This window comes from Pongo abelii, chromosome 3 (assembly GCF_028885655.2).
Source record: "Pongo abelii isolate AG06213 chromosome 3, NHGRI_mPonAbe1-v2.0_pri, whole genome shotgun sequence".
NCBI classification, from domain to species: Eukaryota; Metazoa; Chordata; class Mammalia; order Primates; family Hominidae; genus Pongo; species Pongo abelii.
In genome coordinates, this window is record NC_071988.2 from 166,014,361 (window position 1) to 166,033,607 (window position 19,247).

A 19,247-nucleotide genomic window follows, 5' to 3' on the forward strand; every position below is an offset into this window, starting at 1 on the left:
AGAATATGCGGTGTTTGGTTTTTTGTTCTTGCGACAGTTTACTGAGAATGATGATTTCCAGTTTCATCCATGTCCCTACAAAAGACATGAACTCATCATTTTTTTATGGCTGCATAGTATTCCATGGTGTATATGTGCCACATTTTCTTAATCCAGTCTATCATTGTTGGACATTTGGGTTGGTTCCAAGTCTTTGCTATTGTGAATAGTGCTGCAATAAACATATGTGTGCATGTGTCTTTATAGCAGCATGATTTATAGTCCTTTGGGTATATACCCAGTAATGGGATGGCTGGGTCAGATGGTATTTCTAGTTCTAGATCCCTGAGGAATCACCACACTGACTTCCACAATGGTTGAATCAGTTTACAGTTCCACCAACAGTATAAAAGTGTTCCTATTTCTCCACATCCTCTCCAGCACCTGTTGTTTCCTGACTTTTTAATGATTGCCATTCTAACTGGTGTGAGAGGGTATCTCATTGTGGTTTTGATTTGCATTTCTCTGATGGCCAGTGATGATGAGCATTTTTTCATGTGTTTTTTGGCTGCACAAATGTCTTCTTTTGAGAAGTGTCTGTTCATGTCCTTTGCCCACTTTTTGATAGGGTTGTTTTTTTCTTGTGAATTTGTTTGGGTTCATTGTAGATTCTAGATATTAGCCCTTTGTCAGATGAGTAGGTTGCGAAAATTTTCTCCCATTTTGTAGGTTGCCTGTTCACTCTGATGGTAGTTTCTTTTGCTGTGCAGAAGCTCTTTAGTTTAATGAGATCCCATTTGTCAATTTTGGCTTTTGTTGCCATTGCTTTTGGTGTTTTAGACATGAAGTCCTTGCCCATGCCTGTGTCCTGAATGGTAATGCCTAGGTTTTCTTCTAGGGTTTTTATGGTTTTAGGTCTAATGTTTAAGTCTTTAATCCATCTTGAATTGATTTTTGTATAAGGTGTAAGGAAGGGATCCAGTTTCAGCTTTCTACATATGGCTAGCCAGTTTTCCCAGCACCATTTATTAAATAGGGAATCCTTTCCCCATTGCTTGTTTTTCTCAGGTTTGTCAAAGATGAGATAGTTGTAGATATGTGGCATTATTTCTGAGGGCTCTGTTCTGTTCCATTGATCTATATCTCTGTTTTGGTACCAGTACCATGCTGTTTTGGTTACTGATAATTTATATTGATCTATCTGAAACTTTATTGATTCTTCAATGTATTGTCTTTTATAAGCCTGTCAAATACATTATTTATTCCTTGTTTCATGATTTCTATTTCTACTATTTCCACTTGATACTTTCTTATAGTCTCTTTTTTGCTACTGAAATTCCCTTTAAGAACATTATTTTATAAAATGTAATATGAAAATAGTACTTTTCCTACTTATCTCATATTGTTATGAGAATTAAATAAGTTAATACATGTCAGAAAGGGGTTCTGTACGTTATAAAGCTCTATACAAATGTAAACATTTATTGAACAAATATTTGCCATGTCCCTCCCTGGACCAACACATATGATGTACAGGTTGTTTACTGCACCAAGGAATGTGCACTAGGGGTGAGTGGGACTGAAATTCATCTCCTGCTGGCTCACCAACAATGTGCTCTGACTTAGAGTTATTTCTGCCAAGAGGAAGGGGCCCATTTTGCAATTTAATAGTGACTACTTGAGCTTCTTCTATGGTTGGAAATCAGTAAGGCACTAGGCATAGAGGGATGAATAAGATACAATGTGATGGCAGGCACAAATGCTGATTAGGATGGCATACAGATATGTACACAATGTAAATTGATAACAAATATTAAAAAATGATTATATAATTCTAAGTTTTCTCCTACAGAACTAACAAATAGTAATTTACCTCTCTGTTGTTCATCATACATGTATGTGTAAGTACTATTTGCAGATAGTTGATGAGGAGAGAGAGCGAAAAAGCCTTGCCTAAGTTATAAAAGCACTTGGAACAATGTTTTCATTCAACTAAAAACTATTTGAAAATAATTTGAGGTAAAATTCTATTAAATATAAAACCTCAGTCATTAAAATTGGTTAAGTCTTAATCTTGAAAGAAATAGATTCATTTTAAAAGATGTCAAGCCATGTCTAAGCTATATGGCCTAGTGTCAATTACTTAGCCTCTAAGAGCTGTTATATTGCCTGTAGAAAGAGAACAATGAAAATAATCAAAACATTGATTGCTGCCTTCCTATATGATAATATCTTAATTTTTGAACACTTGTTAGAATCACCATGCACACAAATTACATATGTGTACAGGTATCACTATATATAAACCCCAGCTAAAGACTCACTTTCTCAATGGTATCCAGTGGCTTCTGTGATACCTTATCTCTATCTGTAACTCCCCTCACGTCTCCTTGTGAAGTCTTAAGAAACATATATATTGGTCTCTGTCTTTATATATTGGCCCAGAGCTTCTAGAATCCTCGTAATTTCCTAAAGAATAAGGGTGCTAACAGAATCTGTTCTTCCAATATTTGATTTTTGACTTCCTAATTCCTGACACAGAGTTCCCAAATCCCTTGGAATATTCTAGGTGCTAAGAGCAACTTTTGTTCTAATGAGGTGACTGTTGGTGGGCTTTTTGATGTGGGCTGGTCACCAGGAGGATCAAGCCATGATTATAAGCTTGGAGCTTTCAGCCCCACCGTCGTATTCTCCAGGGAGGGAAGAAAGGCTGAAAATGGAGTTAATATGCAATCATGCCTATGCAATGAGGCCTCCAAAAAAATTCCCAAACCATGTGGTTCAGAGACCTTCTGGGGTGGCAAATATGTCCATATACTGGCAAGGTGACATGCCCCAACTCCATGAGCACAGAAGCGCCTGTGCTTAGGACCCTCCCAGACCTTCACCTACATACCTTTTCACTTGGCTGTTTATGGGTACCCTTCTTTATAGCATTTATTAGTAAGCTGGTAAATGTATGTAAAGTGTTTCCCCAAGTTCTGTGAGCTGCTCTAGCAAATTATTCAAAGATGAGGAGAAAGTTGAAACCCAATTTAGAGCCAGTTAGTTAGAAGCACAGGTCACAACCTGGGGCTTGCAACAGACATCTGAAGCGGGGGCCATTTTTTAGGACTCAGCCCTCAACCTGTGGGATCTTATGCTATCTCCAGGTAGATAGTGTCGGAACTGTATTGAATGAGAGGACACCCAACTGGTGGCTGCTGCAGAATTGCTTAGTATGTGTTGAAAACCTCCCACAAAAGTATTCTATGCTAAGTATGAGAGAAAAACTTCGGTCTTTCTTATCCTTAACACTCCTCTTTCTCTTGGCCTATCAATTCTGCCACCAACCCTGGTGATCACTGCCAGCCCTGCCCTTGAAATATGCCCATGGTCACTGTTGATTACACTATTAATATTCTCAAGTTTCTGACTAGGTCTTATATTACTGCATCTTTTTGCACAATCCATGCTGCTCCTTACTCTAGAAAACTTGGAGGAAATAATTACTTCATATGGGAACCAGCAATAGGAAAGGAAAGAGGAGAAAAAGAGAAATCTCATATTACTACTTATTGCTGCCATAATTTCTTCCTCTTATTCTGTTCATCAACTTGCAAACCATGCCCCTTATCTGTCTTCTTTCTGCATCAGAATATGTAAGCTGACTCTTTATACCACTTCTCCCATGAGAGCACCATTCCTGACTCTATCATAATGTGTCAGTGGAATGTGAAATGGTGAGTAGTGTTGGCTTGGAGTGGTGGCAGGACTTGGAATTGGTAGAGAGAAAAAGGCAGAACAATATGAAAAGAAAAAACTAGTTATTTTATAATCTCCTGGGATTCATTTCAAATTATATACTTTATCTTATTCTGTTCAGATCCTATCTCTTATCTTCTCTAGGTCTCCAGAGAGTATCAGTTCATACTCGCAGCTTTTAGCTACCTCAGGCTTCTTGTTCTAAATTTTATGTTCCTAGATAATTCATTTATCATTATAGTCTGACAACCTAACAGAGTACCCGAAAGATGAACGGATGTTGAGGAAATGATTTAACCAAGACTTGAAGCACTAAATTCTTAATTTACCTGCCTATCAAGAGTGTCAGGCGACAATGAGAGTATTGTCCATGTCCATTGTCCCAAAAATTCTCAGTTGGATTTAATATCCCATTTGTCCAGAGAAATCCTCTTGTTTTGGAAGGTAGATTTTGAAAATAGCAGACTTACTTAATACACATGAGAGTAATGATTTTAAGACTGAGATTAGTAGAACTGATGTGATGCTGATGGCGATGGTGACTGCCATGAAGCTGCTGCTACTGATAAACTCTCTTCCAAGACAAAATTGTTCAGCAGGCAAAGTTAATTTTGGAGAGAATTTTATCCTTTTCCATTTCCGTTCCATGCTGTTCTTTGACAGACTTGGCAAGATCTCTTAGTATAAAAAAATCTCCTTATCTGTCCTTCTGTCTATCAGCTTTTTTTTTTTTTTTTTGAGATGGAGTCTCGCTCTGTCACCCAGGCTGGAGTGCAGTGGCATGATCTCGGCTCACTGCAAGCTCTGCCTCCCAGGTTCACACCATTCTCCTGCCTCAGCCTCTTGAGTAGCTGGGACTACAGGCACCCGCCACCGCGCCCGGCTAATTTTTTGTATTTTTTAGTAGAGACGGGGTATCACCGTGGTCTCGATCTCCTGACCTCGTGATCTGCCCGCCTTGGCCTCCCAAAGGGCTGGGATTACAGGTGTGAGCCACCGTGCCCGGCCTGCCTATCAGCTTTTTACCAATAGCCATCCTATTGTCTCAGAAATCTTTGTAAACTCAACTTTCACTGAAGCCACAGTCTAGTAAACAATGCTTTGTTAATGTGTCTGCCTAAGGTCACCAGTGATCGTTATGAGAATCATTAGTGTTGATTTTTAAGCCCTTAAAAAAAAACATATAACTTACAGTGAAGTATACGTACCTTAAGTAAATAGCTGGATCAACTTTGACAAACACATACAAATGTAATCTACATCCATCAAGATACAGAACAATTCTATCACCTCTCTAGAAAGTTTCCTATTGTTTCTCTCCCAGTCAATCCTTCAAGGCAGAAGCAACCACTATTCTGTTTCCTGCCATCATTGGCTGTTTTCTATGATGTGTTCTAGAATTACATATAAATGGAATCACACACTTTATACGTTTTTTGTGCCTGGTTTCTTTTGCTCAATATTCGGTGTTATAGATTTAACCATATCATTGAATATTCAGTAGTCCTTTCATTTTTGTTGCTAGGTAATATTCTGTAATATGAATATTCCATAGTTTGTTTAACCATTCTTTGTTGATAGACACTTGTACTATTTTCATTTTTTAGCAGTATGAGTAAAGCTGCTATGAAAATGTATTAAGGAGATTTTCTGTGGACATATGTTTCATTTTCTTGTTAAACATCTAAGGTCAGATACATATTTCACTACTTAAGAAACTGGCTAATAGTTTTACAAAGCAGTTTTTAATATTTTATTTTCATACCAGCAATTTATGAAATTTCCAGATGGTACACAGACTCATCAGAATTTGGTGTTGTCAGTCTTTTAAAATTTAGCCATGAGTCAATGTATAATGCTGTCTTGTCATTTTATTTACAATTCTCAGACAAGTAATGATGTTGAGCACATTTTCATAGGCTTATTAGATGCCTGTATATATATTTTTGTAAAGTATTTTTCCAAATCTTTTGGCCTTTTTAAAAATAGATTACTTTTCCCCATTCTTTCTTAAAAAGTTTATTTTATTATTGAGTTTAGTCCTTTACAGATTCTTGATACAAACTTTCTGTTATTGATATATGTTGTGAATGAATATTTTCTCATTTGTGGCCTCCCCACCCTTCCCCTCCCCTTCCCTCCCCTCCCCCCCGCTCTCCTCTCCTCTCCATCCTTCTCCTCTCCTCTCCTTTCTTCTCTTCTTTTTCTTTGACAGAGTCTTGCTCTGTTGCCCAGGCTGGGGTGCAGTGGCACTATCTCGGCTCACTGCAACCTCCGCCTCGCGGGTCCAAGCGATTCTCCTGCATCAGCCACCCGAGTTGCGGGGATTACAGGCGTGCACCACCACACTGGCTAATTTTCATATTTTTATTTTTTATTTTTATTATTATTATTTTTTTGAGACAGAGTCTTGCTCTGTCACCCAGGCTGGAGTGCAGTGGCCCAATCTTGGCTCACTGCAAGCTCCACCTCCTGGGTTCATGCCATTCTCCTTCCTCAGCCTCCCGAGTAGCTGGGACTACAGGCGCCTGCCACCATGCCTGGCTAATTTTTTGTATTTTTTAGTAGAGATGGGGTATCACTGTGGTCTCGATCTCCTGACCTCGTGATCTGCCCGCCTTGGCCTCCCAAAGGGCTGGGATTACAGGTGTGAGCCACCGTGCCCTGCCAATTTTCATATTTTTAGTAGAAACAACCTTTCCCCATATTGATCAGGCTGGTCTCTAATTCCTGACCTCAAGTGACCCGCCCACCTCAGCCCTCCAAAGTGCTGGCATTAGCCACCACGCCTGGCCAGTTTCTTTTAATAATCAAATGTTTTAAATTTTGATGAGGTCTAATTTATCAATTTTCTATTTAGTGCTTTCTGTATGTTTTCTAAGAATTCATCACAGGAGCCCCCAAGGTCATGAAGATATTTTTCTTTGTAGCCCTTGCTGTTACATTTAAATTTATGATCCATTAGAGTTCATTTGTGTATGGTATGAGGAAGGCTTTTTAAAATATGGATATCCAGTTACTCCAGCATGATTTGTTGAAAAACTTGTCTTTCCCTGCTAAATTTATTTGGTACTTTCATAAAAAATTTATGTGTTGGAAACCTTTCTGGATTCTTGATTCTGTTCTACTGATTTAGTTTTCTATCCTTTTGTCAATACCACACTTGAATATTGCAGCTTTTTACTAGGTCTAGAAATTAGGTAGCATAGATCATCTGACTGCACCTCTCTTTTTCACAATGATTTTGTAAATTTTAGGTTTCTTAAAATTTCTGTATAAGATTTTGTCTTGTCACTTTCTGAAAAAAATCCTACTTGGATTTTGATTGGGATTGCATTAGATCTACAGATCAATTTAGGGACCAATGCATTTTAACAATATTGACACTTCCATTCCATGAATATGGCATAGGTTGTGAATTTAACTGTGTCTTCCCCGCCAAAAAATGTCTCACAGTACCATATTTAGAAATAGGATCATTGCAGATGTAATTAGTTAAGTTCATGTGAGATCATATTGGATGAGGGAGGTCCCTTAATTCAGTATTTAACTGGTGTCCTTATAAGAGAAGACAGACATATGAAGTGCTGTGTGATGATGGAGGAAGAGACAGAAATGCTACACCTACAAGTCAAGGAATGCCAATAATTAGAAACTAAGAAGAGGCAAGAAAGGGTTCTCCCCTACAGATTTCAGGGGAAATATATATTTGCCAACACCTTGATTATAAACTTTTGGCCTCCAGAACTATGAGACAATAACATTTCTGTTTGAACCTTCTTATTATGTTTATTTATCTTTCTTAATTCTCTACTCCCTTCTCCAGTCCCCACTGGTTCTCTTGTTCATCAATTTTATTTAGACAACAGTAATTTTAAATAATGTATTTGATTGCCATTGCTTCTTGATTCATTCTTCTTCCTCACCTTCAAGCTGTAGCTGGAAGATTTGTTATTCAGGTACATCCATTAAGCTATTCATCTAGTCTATTATGTTTTTGAATTATAAATTTAACAATTATATTTTTATTTTTGTCACTGTTGATTCATTCTTCTTTGATATCTTTTTTCTTTCCAAAAATATTAATTATATTTACCTGAAGTTCAATTCTAGATGCTTTATTGTCTCTGTTTCTCAGGTATAAGTTATTCTGTTTGCTTCCTTACTTTTAAAGTGATAATGATAAAATGATAAACTTCATGTATATTAAAAATGGCTTTGTCCTAAAGTGAGGGAGAAGTGCATATTTATTCTTTCTTCCTATATTTTGCAACTGAAATCTCCTGGTAGATAGCTCCCCTTCTTGACCAGACTACCTGAGAGGAGTGATAAAAGAGATTGTTGGAGTTTTTGTTCTTTGCTATTTTTTGGTATAAGAGATAGACTGATGAGGTATGCTGCTTAGTGAAGTGTCTTTGCAGATGTATTTCTGAGCTGAACCAAATTGTTCCTAGTCTCAGCAGCCATCAGACCACCGCTCTGCAACTTGCCTTAAGCACTTCTACTATCTGAAGACATATAGTAGCTCTGGTGCCTTAAGCAATTCTACTATGTGAAGACATATAGCTCTGTTGCAGCTTCTTAGTGCACAAGGGTGTTAATGCATGTAGGGGTAAATTGCCTTGGCTGATATCACCACAGTTCTCCAACTAAACCCTTGTTAATTTCTCCTCGGTCTCTTTCTGCCTTCTTCTGCCATGTTCAGACACAACTTAAGCTTGATATTGCTTTGCTATTCTGCAGTAGATTTGGGTTGTGTTTTCTTCAATGTTTCTAGTTCTCTAAGATTTATTCTTTTTTTAATGTGAAAAATTATGACACAGTCACTTAAAAATATTCTATGTTATTTCTAGGGTTTTGTATAGGAAGGAAGACTATACTCTTTCCATTGAACCAAAAGTTCACTCCTGAACAAACAAAATTTTAGAAAATATTAAGTTACCTAGGTCAGAAACTTAGAAGTCATCCAAAGGAGAGATATATTAACATTTAAGATTTTTGGGCTGGGTGCGGTGGCTCATGCCTGTAATCCCAGCAGTTTGGGAGGCTGAGGCAGGTGGATTGCCTGAGGTCAGGAGTTTGAGACCAGCCTGGCCAACATAGTGAAACCCTGTCTCTACTGAAAAAAAAAAAAAAAAAGTACAAAAAATTAGCTGGGCATGGTGGTGGGTGCCTGTAATCCCAGCTACTCGGGAGGCTGAGTCAGGAGAATCACTTGAACCCAGGAGGCAGGGGTTCCAGTGAGCTGAGATTGTGCCGTTGCACTCCAGCCTGGGCAACAAGAGCGAAACTCTGTCTCAAAAAAAAAAAAAAATATTTTAGCAAACAATTGTTTTGTTCCATGAGTACTTCTAAGTTATAAATGTAAATTGACTGAATGAAGTACAACATAATTTGAAAGAAACCAGAATATTATAATAAATATTCAGCATATAAAAATTGTGAGGCATGACATTACAAAAATGGCAGAATAGAAGGGAATTTTCTCACATTCCCCCTCCTCAACAACATACTCCGTATCCATCCACAGTCAGAAGTCTCTGTGGAAGTCTTTAAATTAAGGTTCATCTAGGCTGGAAAGCTGTGTCAACCTTGAAGTCCTAATGAGAACTGTAGCAGACCTGGGCTTAAAGTGTCCCTCAGTGCTGAGGCAGCTGCAGTTGGTCACAAGCTATGGGAAGACCACAGCCAGTCACCTTAGAATCTCTGGAAAGTTCTTTGGTGAAGGACAGGCACAAAGAAAGCCAGACTTCAAAAACTGAAATACCTTATCTCTCAACACACAGGCATTATCACACTTCTACAAGTACCAAAAACATTTAGGGAAATATGACCTCACCAAATAGACAAAACAAGGCAGCAGAGAGTAACCCTAAAGTTACGGACATGTGTAATCTTTCAGACGAAGGATTCAAAATAGCTGTTTTAAGGAAGCTCAATGAACTTCAACAAAACACAGAGAATCAATTCAGAAATGTATCAGAAAAAAATTTAACAGACAGGTTAAAATAATTTTTAAAAAATCATACAGAAATTTTGGAGCTGAAAAATACAATGAATGAAATTGAAAATGCCATAGAGAACATCGACAGCAGAATTGATCAAACAGAAGAAAGAATCAGTGATTTAAAAGAGAGACTACTTGAAAATACACAGAGAAGAGAAAAGAAAAAAAATGAAAAGAAATGAACAAAGCTTACAGAATCTGTGGGACAACATAAAACAAATATTCAGATTATTGGAGATAGAGAGGAAACTGAGAAAGAAAAAGAAGTAGAAAGCTTATTTAAAAGAATAATAACAGAAAACCCTCTAAACATAGAGAAAGATATAAATACACAGGTACAGGAAAGTCAAAGATCACCAACCAGATTCATCCGAATTGAAAATATTGTAAAACATGTCATAATTAAACTTGCAAAGGTCAAAGACAAAGAGAAAACCCTGAAAGCAGTGACAGAAAAGAAGAAAATAACATATAAGAGGGAGTGGGACAATATTTTCAGAGTGTTAAAAAAAAAAGCAATCAAGAATATTGTACTCAGTGAAATTAGCCCTCAGGAAATAAAGGATAGATAAAAAGACTTTCCCAGACAAACAACGCTGAGGGAATTTATTGTTTCCAGATCTGTCCTATAATAAATGCTAAAAGGATTTCTTCAAATCAAAAGAAAAGGTCACTAACATAATTGTTATGCTCATATTGTAATTGCAGTATTTAAACCACTTATATCTTTAGTAAGAAGATTAAAGATACAACAATTCAAAATAATAACAACTACAACAATTTGTTAAGAGATAGGCAATATAAAGTATGTAAATTATGACATAAAATTCAAAATATGGGGGAAGAAAAGATTCAATGTGTACTAGTTTTGGGGTTTCTTTTGCTTTGTTTCTTTGCTTTTTTGGCTATCAAAGTTAAGTTGGTATCAGTTTAAAATATTTGTTATAACTATATGATGTTTTTGGTAAGCCTTACAGTAAACAAAAGCAAAACCTTATAACAGATACACTAAAAATAAAAAGCAATGAATTAAAACATACTATCAGGGAAAATTACTTAACCACAAAGATAAGAAGAAAGGAAGAAATGATGTGAGGAGTTACACAATAATTAGTAAACAAGCAAGAAAATGGAAGTAGTAAGGCTTTACCTATCAATAATAACATTGAATTTTTAATGGGCAAAATTCTCCAATTAAAAGACATAGTGGTTGAATGGATAAAAACCTCACAGCCAGGCATGGTGGCCCATACCTGTAATCCCAGATACTCAAGAGACTGAGGTTGGAGGATTGCTTGAATCCGGGAGTGTGAGAACAGCCTGGGCAACATAGTGAGACCTAATCTTTACAAAAAAAACAATACTTCAGTATATGCTGCTTACAGGAAACTTTCTTCTCCTATAAAGACACACATAGGCTGAAAGTGAAGGAATAAAAAAGGGTATTCCATGCAAATAAAAAACTAACAGAAGAACAGGAGTAGCTACACTTATATTAGATAAAACAGATGTTAAGTCAGAAACTGTCAAAAGAGACAAAAAGGTAATTGTATAATAATAAAGAGGTCAATTCAGCAAAAGGATATAAAAATAGTAAATGTATATGCAACCAGCATTGGAACACCCCAATAGGAAGCAAATATCAATAGGGCCAAAAGGAGAGATAGAATGAAATATAATAATAACAGGGGACTTCAGCATCCTACTTTCAGCAATGGATGGATCATCCAGGCAGAAAATAAATTTTAAAAAATTAGTGTAAAACTACATACTCTGGACCAAATGGACCTAACAGGCATTTACAGAAAATTTCATTCAACTGCTGCAGAATACACATTCTTCTCATCAGTACATAGAACATACTCTAAGACAGAACCTATGTTAGGTCACAAAACAATCCCAAATAAATTTAAAAATACCAAAATCACGTCAAGTATTCTTTCTGACCACAACAAAGTAAAAGAAAATTTAAAAACCTCAATAATAAGAGGGACTTTGAAAACTGCACAAAAACGTGGAAATTAAACAACATTCTCCTGAACAATCAATGGGTCAATGAAGACATTAAGAAGGAAATTTAAAAATTTATTTACTTTTATGTGGAACATATTTTTAAAAGTAAATAAATTTATTGAAATAAATTAAAATGAAAACACAACATACTAGAACTTACGAGACACAGCAAAAATGGTACTAAGAAGAAAGTTTATAGCAGTAATTGCCTTCATCAAAAAAAACAGGTAGCAAATAAACTACCTAATGATGCACCTCAAGGAACTAAAAAAGCCAGAATAAATCAAACCTAACATTAGCGGTAGGAAAAAAAAAATCAGAGCAGATAAATAAAATTGAGACGAAAACAATAAAAAGACCAACAAAATGGAAAATTGGTTTTTTGAAAAGATAAACATCAATAAACTTTTAGCTAGATTAACAGAGTAGAGAAGGAGCAAATAAATAAAATCAGAGATGAAAAATAGAACATCACAATTGATACCACAGAAATACAAGGGATCATTAGAGAATATTATGAACAATTATACACCAACAAATTGGAAAGCCTAGAAGAAATGGATAAATTTCTGGCAACATACAACCGACCAAGATTGAACCATGAAGAAAATAGAAAGCATAAACAGGTCAATAATGAGCAACAAGATCAAAGAAGTAATAAAATGTCTCACATCAACGAAAAGCCCAGGACCTCTACTAAATTCTACCAAACATTTGAAAAATAACATACAAATTCTATTCAAACTATTTCCAAAAATAGAAGAGGAAGAAATGCTTTCAAACTCAATATATGAGGCCACTACTACCCTGATACCAAAACCAGACAAGGATAAAACAAACAGAAAACCTATAGGCCAATATCACTGATGAACATATATGTAAAAACCCTGAAAAATATCAATAAACAGAATTCAACAACACATTAAAAAGATCATTAGCTATGATCAAATTGTATTAATCCCAGGGATGCAAGGATGATTCAATATATGCAAATCAATAAACAAAATACATCACATCAACAGAATCAAGAACAAAAACTGTATGATCATTTCAATAGATGCTAAAAACATTCTGTTAAATTCAACATCTCTTCATGATAAAATCCCTTAACAAACGGTATATAAGGAATGTGCCTCAACGCAAAAAAGCTGTATATGATAAGCCCACAGCTAATATCATACTGTCATACTATAAGGGAAAAAAGTAAAAGCCTTTCCACTAAGATCTGAAACAAACCAGATGCCCGCTTTCACCACTGTTATTCGACATAGTACTGAAGTCCTACCTTTAGCAATTAGGCAAGACAAAGAAATAAAGTGCTTCCAAATTGGAAAGAAAAAAGTCAAATTACTAGTATTTGCAAATGACATGATTTTTTTTTAGAAAAAACTAAAAGCTTCATGAAAAAACCTCTTAGAATTGATACATGAATTTAGTAACATTGCCGGATATAAAATCAATATATAAAAATCAGTAGCATTCTTGTACACTAACAGTGATCAATCTGAAAAAGAAATCGAGAGCACAATTCCATTTACAAAAGCTATCAAAAATATACTTAGGAATCAAGTTAATCAAAGAAGTAAAAGATCTATACAAGGAAGACTATAAAACACTTATGAAAGAAATTAAAGAGGACACAAATAATTAAAAAGATATTTCATGCTCATAAATTGGAAGAATTAATATTGTCAAAATGTCTATACTACCCAAAACTATCTACAGATTCAATGCAATTCCTCTCAAAATACCAATGATATTATTCACAGAAATAGAAAAAACAATCTTAAAATTTGTATAGAACCACAAAAAAAACCCAAACAACTAAAGAAAACCTGAGCAAAAAGACCAAAGCTGGCAGCACACACTATCTGATTTCATATTATACTGCAAAGTTATAGTAACCAAAACAGCATGATACCGACATAAAAACAGACAAGGAGACCAATGGAACAGAATAGAGAAACCAGAAATAAATCCACACACTCATTCTCAACAAAGGCACTAAAAACTTATACTGGGGGAAAGGACTGTCTTTTTAATAAATAGTGCTTGTTAAAGCTGGATATCCATATGTAGAAGAATGAAACTAGATTCCCAACTTTCACCATACACAAAATCAACTCAAGCAGATTAAACACTTAAATGTAAAATCTGAAACTATGAAACTACTATGAGAAATTAGGGAAATGCTACAGGGCATTGGTCTGGGCAAAAATTTTTTGGAAACAGATCAAAAGCACAGGCAACCAAGGCAAAAACAGATAAATGGGATCACATCAAGCTAAAAAGTTTCTGCACAGCAAAAAGAAAAATTAACAAACTGAAGAAAAAGAACAGAATGAAAGAAAATATTTACAAACTATCCATCTGATAAGGGATTAATAACTAGAATATATAAGGAACTCAAACAACTTAATAGCTAAAACACCCCCAGATATCCAATTAAAAAATGGGCAAAAGACCTCAATAGACATTTCTCAAAAGAAGGCATACACATGCCCAACTGGTATATGAAAAAATGCTCAACATCACTAGTCATCCGGGAAATGTAAATAATCAAAACTACAATGAGATATCATTTTACCCCAGTTAGAATGTACATTATCAAAAGGACAAGAAAATAAAAAATGCTGATGAGAATACATAGAAAGGGAAACACTTGTACGCTGTCAGTGGGAATGTACAGTAGTACAACCCCTACGTAAAACAATACCGAGTTTCCTCAAAAAACAAAACCCAAAAATATAACTACCATATGATCAAGCAATTTCACTGCTAGTTATATATCCAAAGGGAAAAATCAATATATTGAAGAGGTATCTGTACCCCCATGTTTATTGCAGCACTCTTCACAATAGCTAAGATATGGAATCAACCTATGTTCGTTAACAGATGAATGGATTTTAAAATGTGGCATATATACACAATGGAATACTATTCAGTCATCAAAAACAATAAAATCCTGTCATTTGCAACAAGAAGTATGGTCATTATGTTAAGTAAAATAAGCCAAGTACAGAAAAATAAATATCACATGTGCTGTTATATGTGGGAGCCAAAAAAGTGGATTTCATGTAGGTAGAGAGTAGAATGGTGGTTATTATAGGTAAGGAATAGAATGAAAGAGAGGAGGATCAAGAGACATTGGTTAATTAATACAAAAATGCAGTTAGATAGAAGGAATAAGTTCTAGTACTCAATAGCATAGTACAAAAATTATAGTTAACAATAATTTATTGTGTATGTTTCAAAATAGCAAGTAAAGAACTGTAACATTTTCAACACAAAGTAAAGATAAATATTTGAGGTGGTGAATATTCCAATTACTCTGACTTGATCATTACATATTCTATACATGTATCAAAACATCATGTGTCCCAAAATATGAATAACTATGATACAACAATAATAAATATCTAAAATTGCTTTACAATTACTTATGTGTACGTATTATATAATGCTGTGATGAACATAAATTAATTATTAATTTCCAAGGGATAGTGCCTAAAAGCATTTTACTTAAAAAATTCTAAATTTAAAGGTTAATTACATCAGCCTTTGATATTAATGATGATGTTAGCCCAAATTTTTACAAAGAATAAATAGGTCAAAAATTCCAAAGTTTTGGAATCTGAAAGGTTTAATCACAGACCTTTCGAAAAGTTATATTTCCTCTAAACTGCTTGAGGCACAATCTACCATAAGTTTGATTTTCCTAACATTTTCTTTTATGGCCTTTATTAAACATATTCTTATTGTTTTGGCCTTTTAATCCCTTTTTTCCTGATTTTTAAGCTTTCCATTATGGTAGTGCCTCTATGCAACCTTTGTTTTTATGTAAATGCCATTATATTCCATTTATCTGTCATGGTCAATCGATATTCATTGAGTACTTACTATTTAGGACCACAAAGCCTAGCAGTAATAATGATAATAAGAATAACATTATATTTATTAAATATATTTTATGTAATAGCTACTGCACTAAGAACTTTATATGTCACATTTGGTTGAATTCTCACAAAGCTTCCTCATCTATCACAGATAAGGAAACCAAGGCTAAGAAAGTTTAAGTAACTCACCTAAAGTTACAGAGACAATAGTGACAGAGAAAGATTTGAATCAGAACTTTTTGACTCCAGAGCCTTACACTAAGCAGATGTTGATGAATTATTTTGCTGAATAAATGGTTTAAATAATATATCCTTAGCTTTTGATTTCTCAGTAATTTTTACTTATCATCTAAGCTCCTTTTTACTTCTAAACTTCTATCTCATGTGAATATAATTTTCAATAATGTTTCATCTTCCCGGATAAATGTCATTCTATAAAACACGTGCATCTCACAAAATTTCAAGCAGAACACTTTGGCTAAGCAAAACTTCAAAGTACACCTTACTCTTCAATAGAAAGATTTACTGCTCCAGGTTAAAATTAAATGCCAGTGAAAAAGCTTATGGCTAACTTTTAAAGGGCAAGATTTTTTGGTTAAAAGAAGGGAGGGATAGCATTAGGAGATATACCTAATGCTAAATGACGAGTTAATGGGTGCAGCACACCAACATGGCACATGTATACATATGTAACAAACCTGCACATTGTGCACATGTACCCTAAAACTTTATAATAATAATAAAAAATATATAAATAATAAAAAAATAAAAAAGTATAATATAATAATAAAAGAACAATCATATTTTTCCAGTGCACTTTCATTTACATTATCTCTTCTTTTGCGATAAGACTGTGTAACAATCAGAGAAGTAAAATAACCTCTCCCTATACAGGATCAGGAGGCAGTAAGTGATAGAACTGAGAGTGGATCTCAGGGAATTCCCACTTTCCTCTCAGCTCAGGTTTCTTCCCAGGGCACCATCACAGCTATGCCCAGTAGACTGGCTCCTCAGGCTCATGTTTGGCATATTGATTTGTCTTTCTTAAATCATATTACAGTCCAGAGATAAAAATCTCATTGTGAAATGTGAAACTGCTCTACACACATCATAATTCATATCCATCCTTTTTCGGCTGAAAAACATGATCAGTCTGGTATGTGTTATTAATAGTTCTAAACAGTGCAACAAAATATGGAATGAATGAGTATGTCCAGAGTATGTTCTTCTTACTATTATTTTCTACTTAAAGGATATGTCTGGTGATACTAATGTTCTCAATTTCTCACAGATTCTTTCAGATCTTATATTACTCTTTCTACTCCCCTCCATAGAAGGCAGACTTTCCTTAGGGGAAATTAGAGGGAAAGGGCACTTTTTCATACTGCCTGGAAATAATAGGTAAAATTGCCTGTGAAACACTTTATCAAACAGTGCTGGACTAAAGTGAAAGCACAATTTGCTTACAGTTAAATTTCCGGTTCACTGCATTTTACAAACTATTTTATAATGGAAAACAAATGTGTATGAAATTCGAAACAAAGGGAGAAGTTAGAAACTATTTTCCTAATTAGAGAATGGTTATCAAACGTGTGGTGTTTTTCACTGTAAATAAATTTAGAAGATACCTTACTGAATTGTATTTATTTGTCTTTGTATATCTTGGATGAATTTGTCTGTGACAAATAATGAAAAATATATATATATATGAATAGAGCTAGACATTAATTTTCTATTTTTACACAGTGATAATTACATTCTCTTCTCATTAACATTCCCATGAACTTCAAACATTAAGTGAGATTTTTGTTCCACTTCATCAGAGTTTTTCTATACATGGTATGGTCTTTGAAGTTAATTGGAGCCCTCCATGTTAAAGCAAGATGAGAGTTAAGAGTGAAAGCAAGCCCTGGCAACACTATCACAGAACTTGTGATAACCTCGATTGCAAGACCAGACAAGTTCTAACCATTATACAGAGAGCTCTGCCTACAAGTAACGTCCGAGGGACAATACACTATGAAAACAACAAAGCACTGGCTGCTGCAGACAAGCACAATGACTTGAATGGGAAAAGCAAATTTTCTTTTCTCTTGTATCTCTCATATCACTGAATATTTGACTGAGAAATAGACATCAGAAGCCTTTTATTCACATTTAACCTACTGTGTAAATGACACCCATTGGAACAATAGTTTAGAGCAGTAAGAGATTGATCATCCCAACTACCCATGTTCTAAACTAAATATAAATAATATGTTCTGAGCACTGTATTGGTCACTGTGGATACAATCCTAAGCAAAGCAAAAACAGAGTTTGCAGTCTTTCATCTTGGACAAAAAGTCAATGGTGATATTCCTGGATAAAGTTATACTATGATAATTTTTAGAGTTACTATATTTTGTAACACTTTAATAATGAAGGCCCACTTTTGTTTTTATTACTATTAATTTATGAGTGCTTGTTATTGTGGAGAATCTTTCTTACATTATCTCATTTAGTCATTTTAACAACCCTAGGAAACAGGTGTCTTTCTTCATTTTTAGCTGCTTGAGAGATGGAAGATTAAAAGGTTAAGTTATTTTGCCCAGGGTCAAATAATAAATGAGTGGAGAGTTCAAACTCAGATCTGCCTCACTCTGAACTTACAAACAACAGGCTGTAATGCTCTTTAAAATGAGAAGTATAATTTACAAGACTTTCAAGTCTCATATACATGGAGTCTTATTGAAAAGAAAAGCATTAAGTAACTGGTACATGACTAAGAAGTGCAGAAAAATACTCTTCTCAGAATCTGATTTTCTTCTTGACAATCAGGGACCCCTACTAGACAGAGCATGAAGATTTGTAGCAGCATATGGGCAGGGTACATGTTTTCTTTTCTTAAGCATTTAATAAAATGTTGACTGCATTGAGGTTCTTTGTTTTACTGTTTGTTTTTGCTTTTTAAAAATATTTTGCTGATGAGCATTGAATAAAGTAGGTGTTTAGCAGGACCAGTGCAAGCAGATGCTGTACCGAGTCAAGTTTTCTAGTCAGGTGTTGCCTCATGCTCTGCCCTGCCCATCTCCACAGTCTCAATATTGGCTGCACAGTGTCTTCATTCACATGTTAAGGGAGCTGAAACTTTTAAATGAGTTTGAAAAAAAACTAATATTTTGCACCAAATTTCTGGATATAAATTTACATTAAGCCATTGTCAAAGTTATAAAATTGTTAAATTTTACTAGGGAGAGTTGCTGAGGAGGACCTACATTTAAAATAATTTCATGAGAATTTATTTTGAAGACAGTCTGAGGTGAAGATTCTTTGAGTATCTGGCTCATATAATATGCATATACTCTGCATATAGTAAATCAATATATTAAAGAAAATATATTGCTTTTAAAATCAAACACCTAATTTTTTTCCACTGCTCTTATAAATCTTACATGATTAAAAATAAAGAAATAGCACACGATTATCAACTAATGGTATTCTAACTAGGAAAATTTGTTTTAACCACAAATATGCATAATAAGATCCATTTACACATCTATATAACACACAAATACTAAATACATAGATCTGTTGTTTTGATCCAATGAATCTCAATAAACTGCCAACTC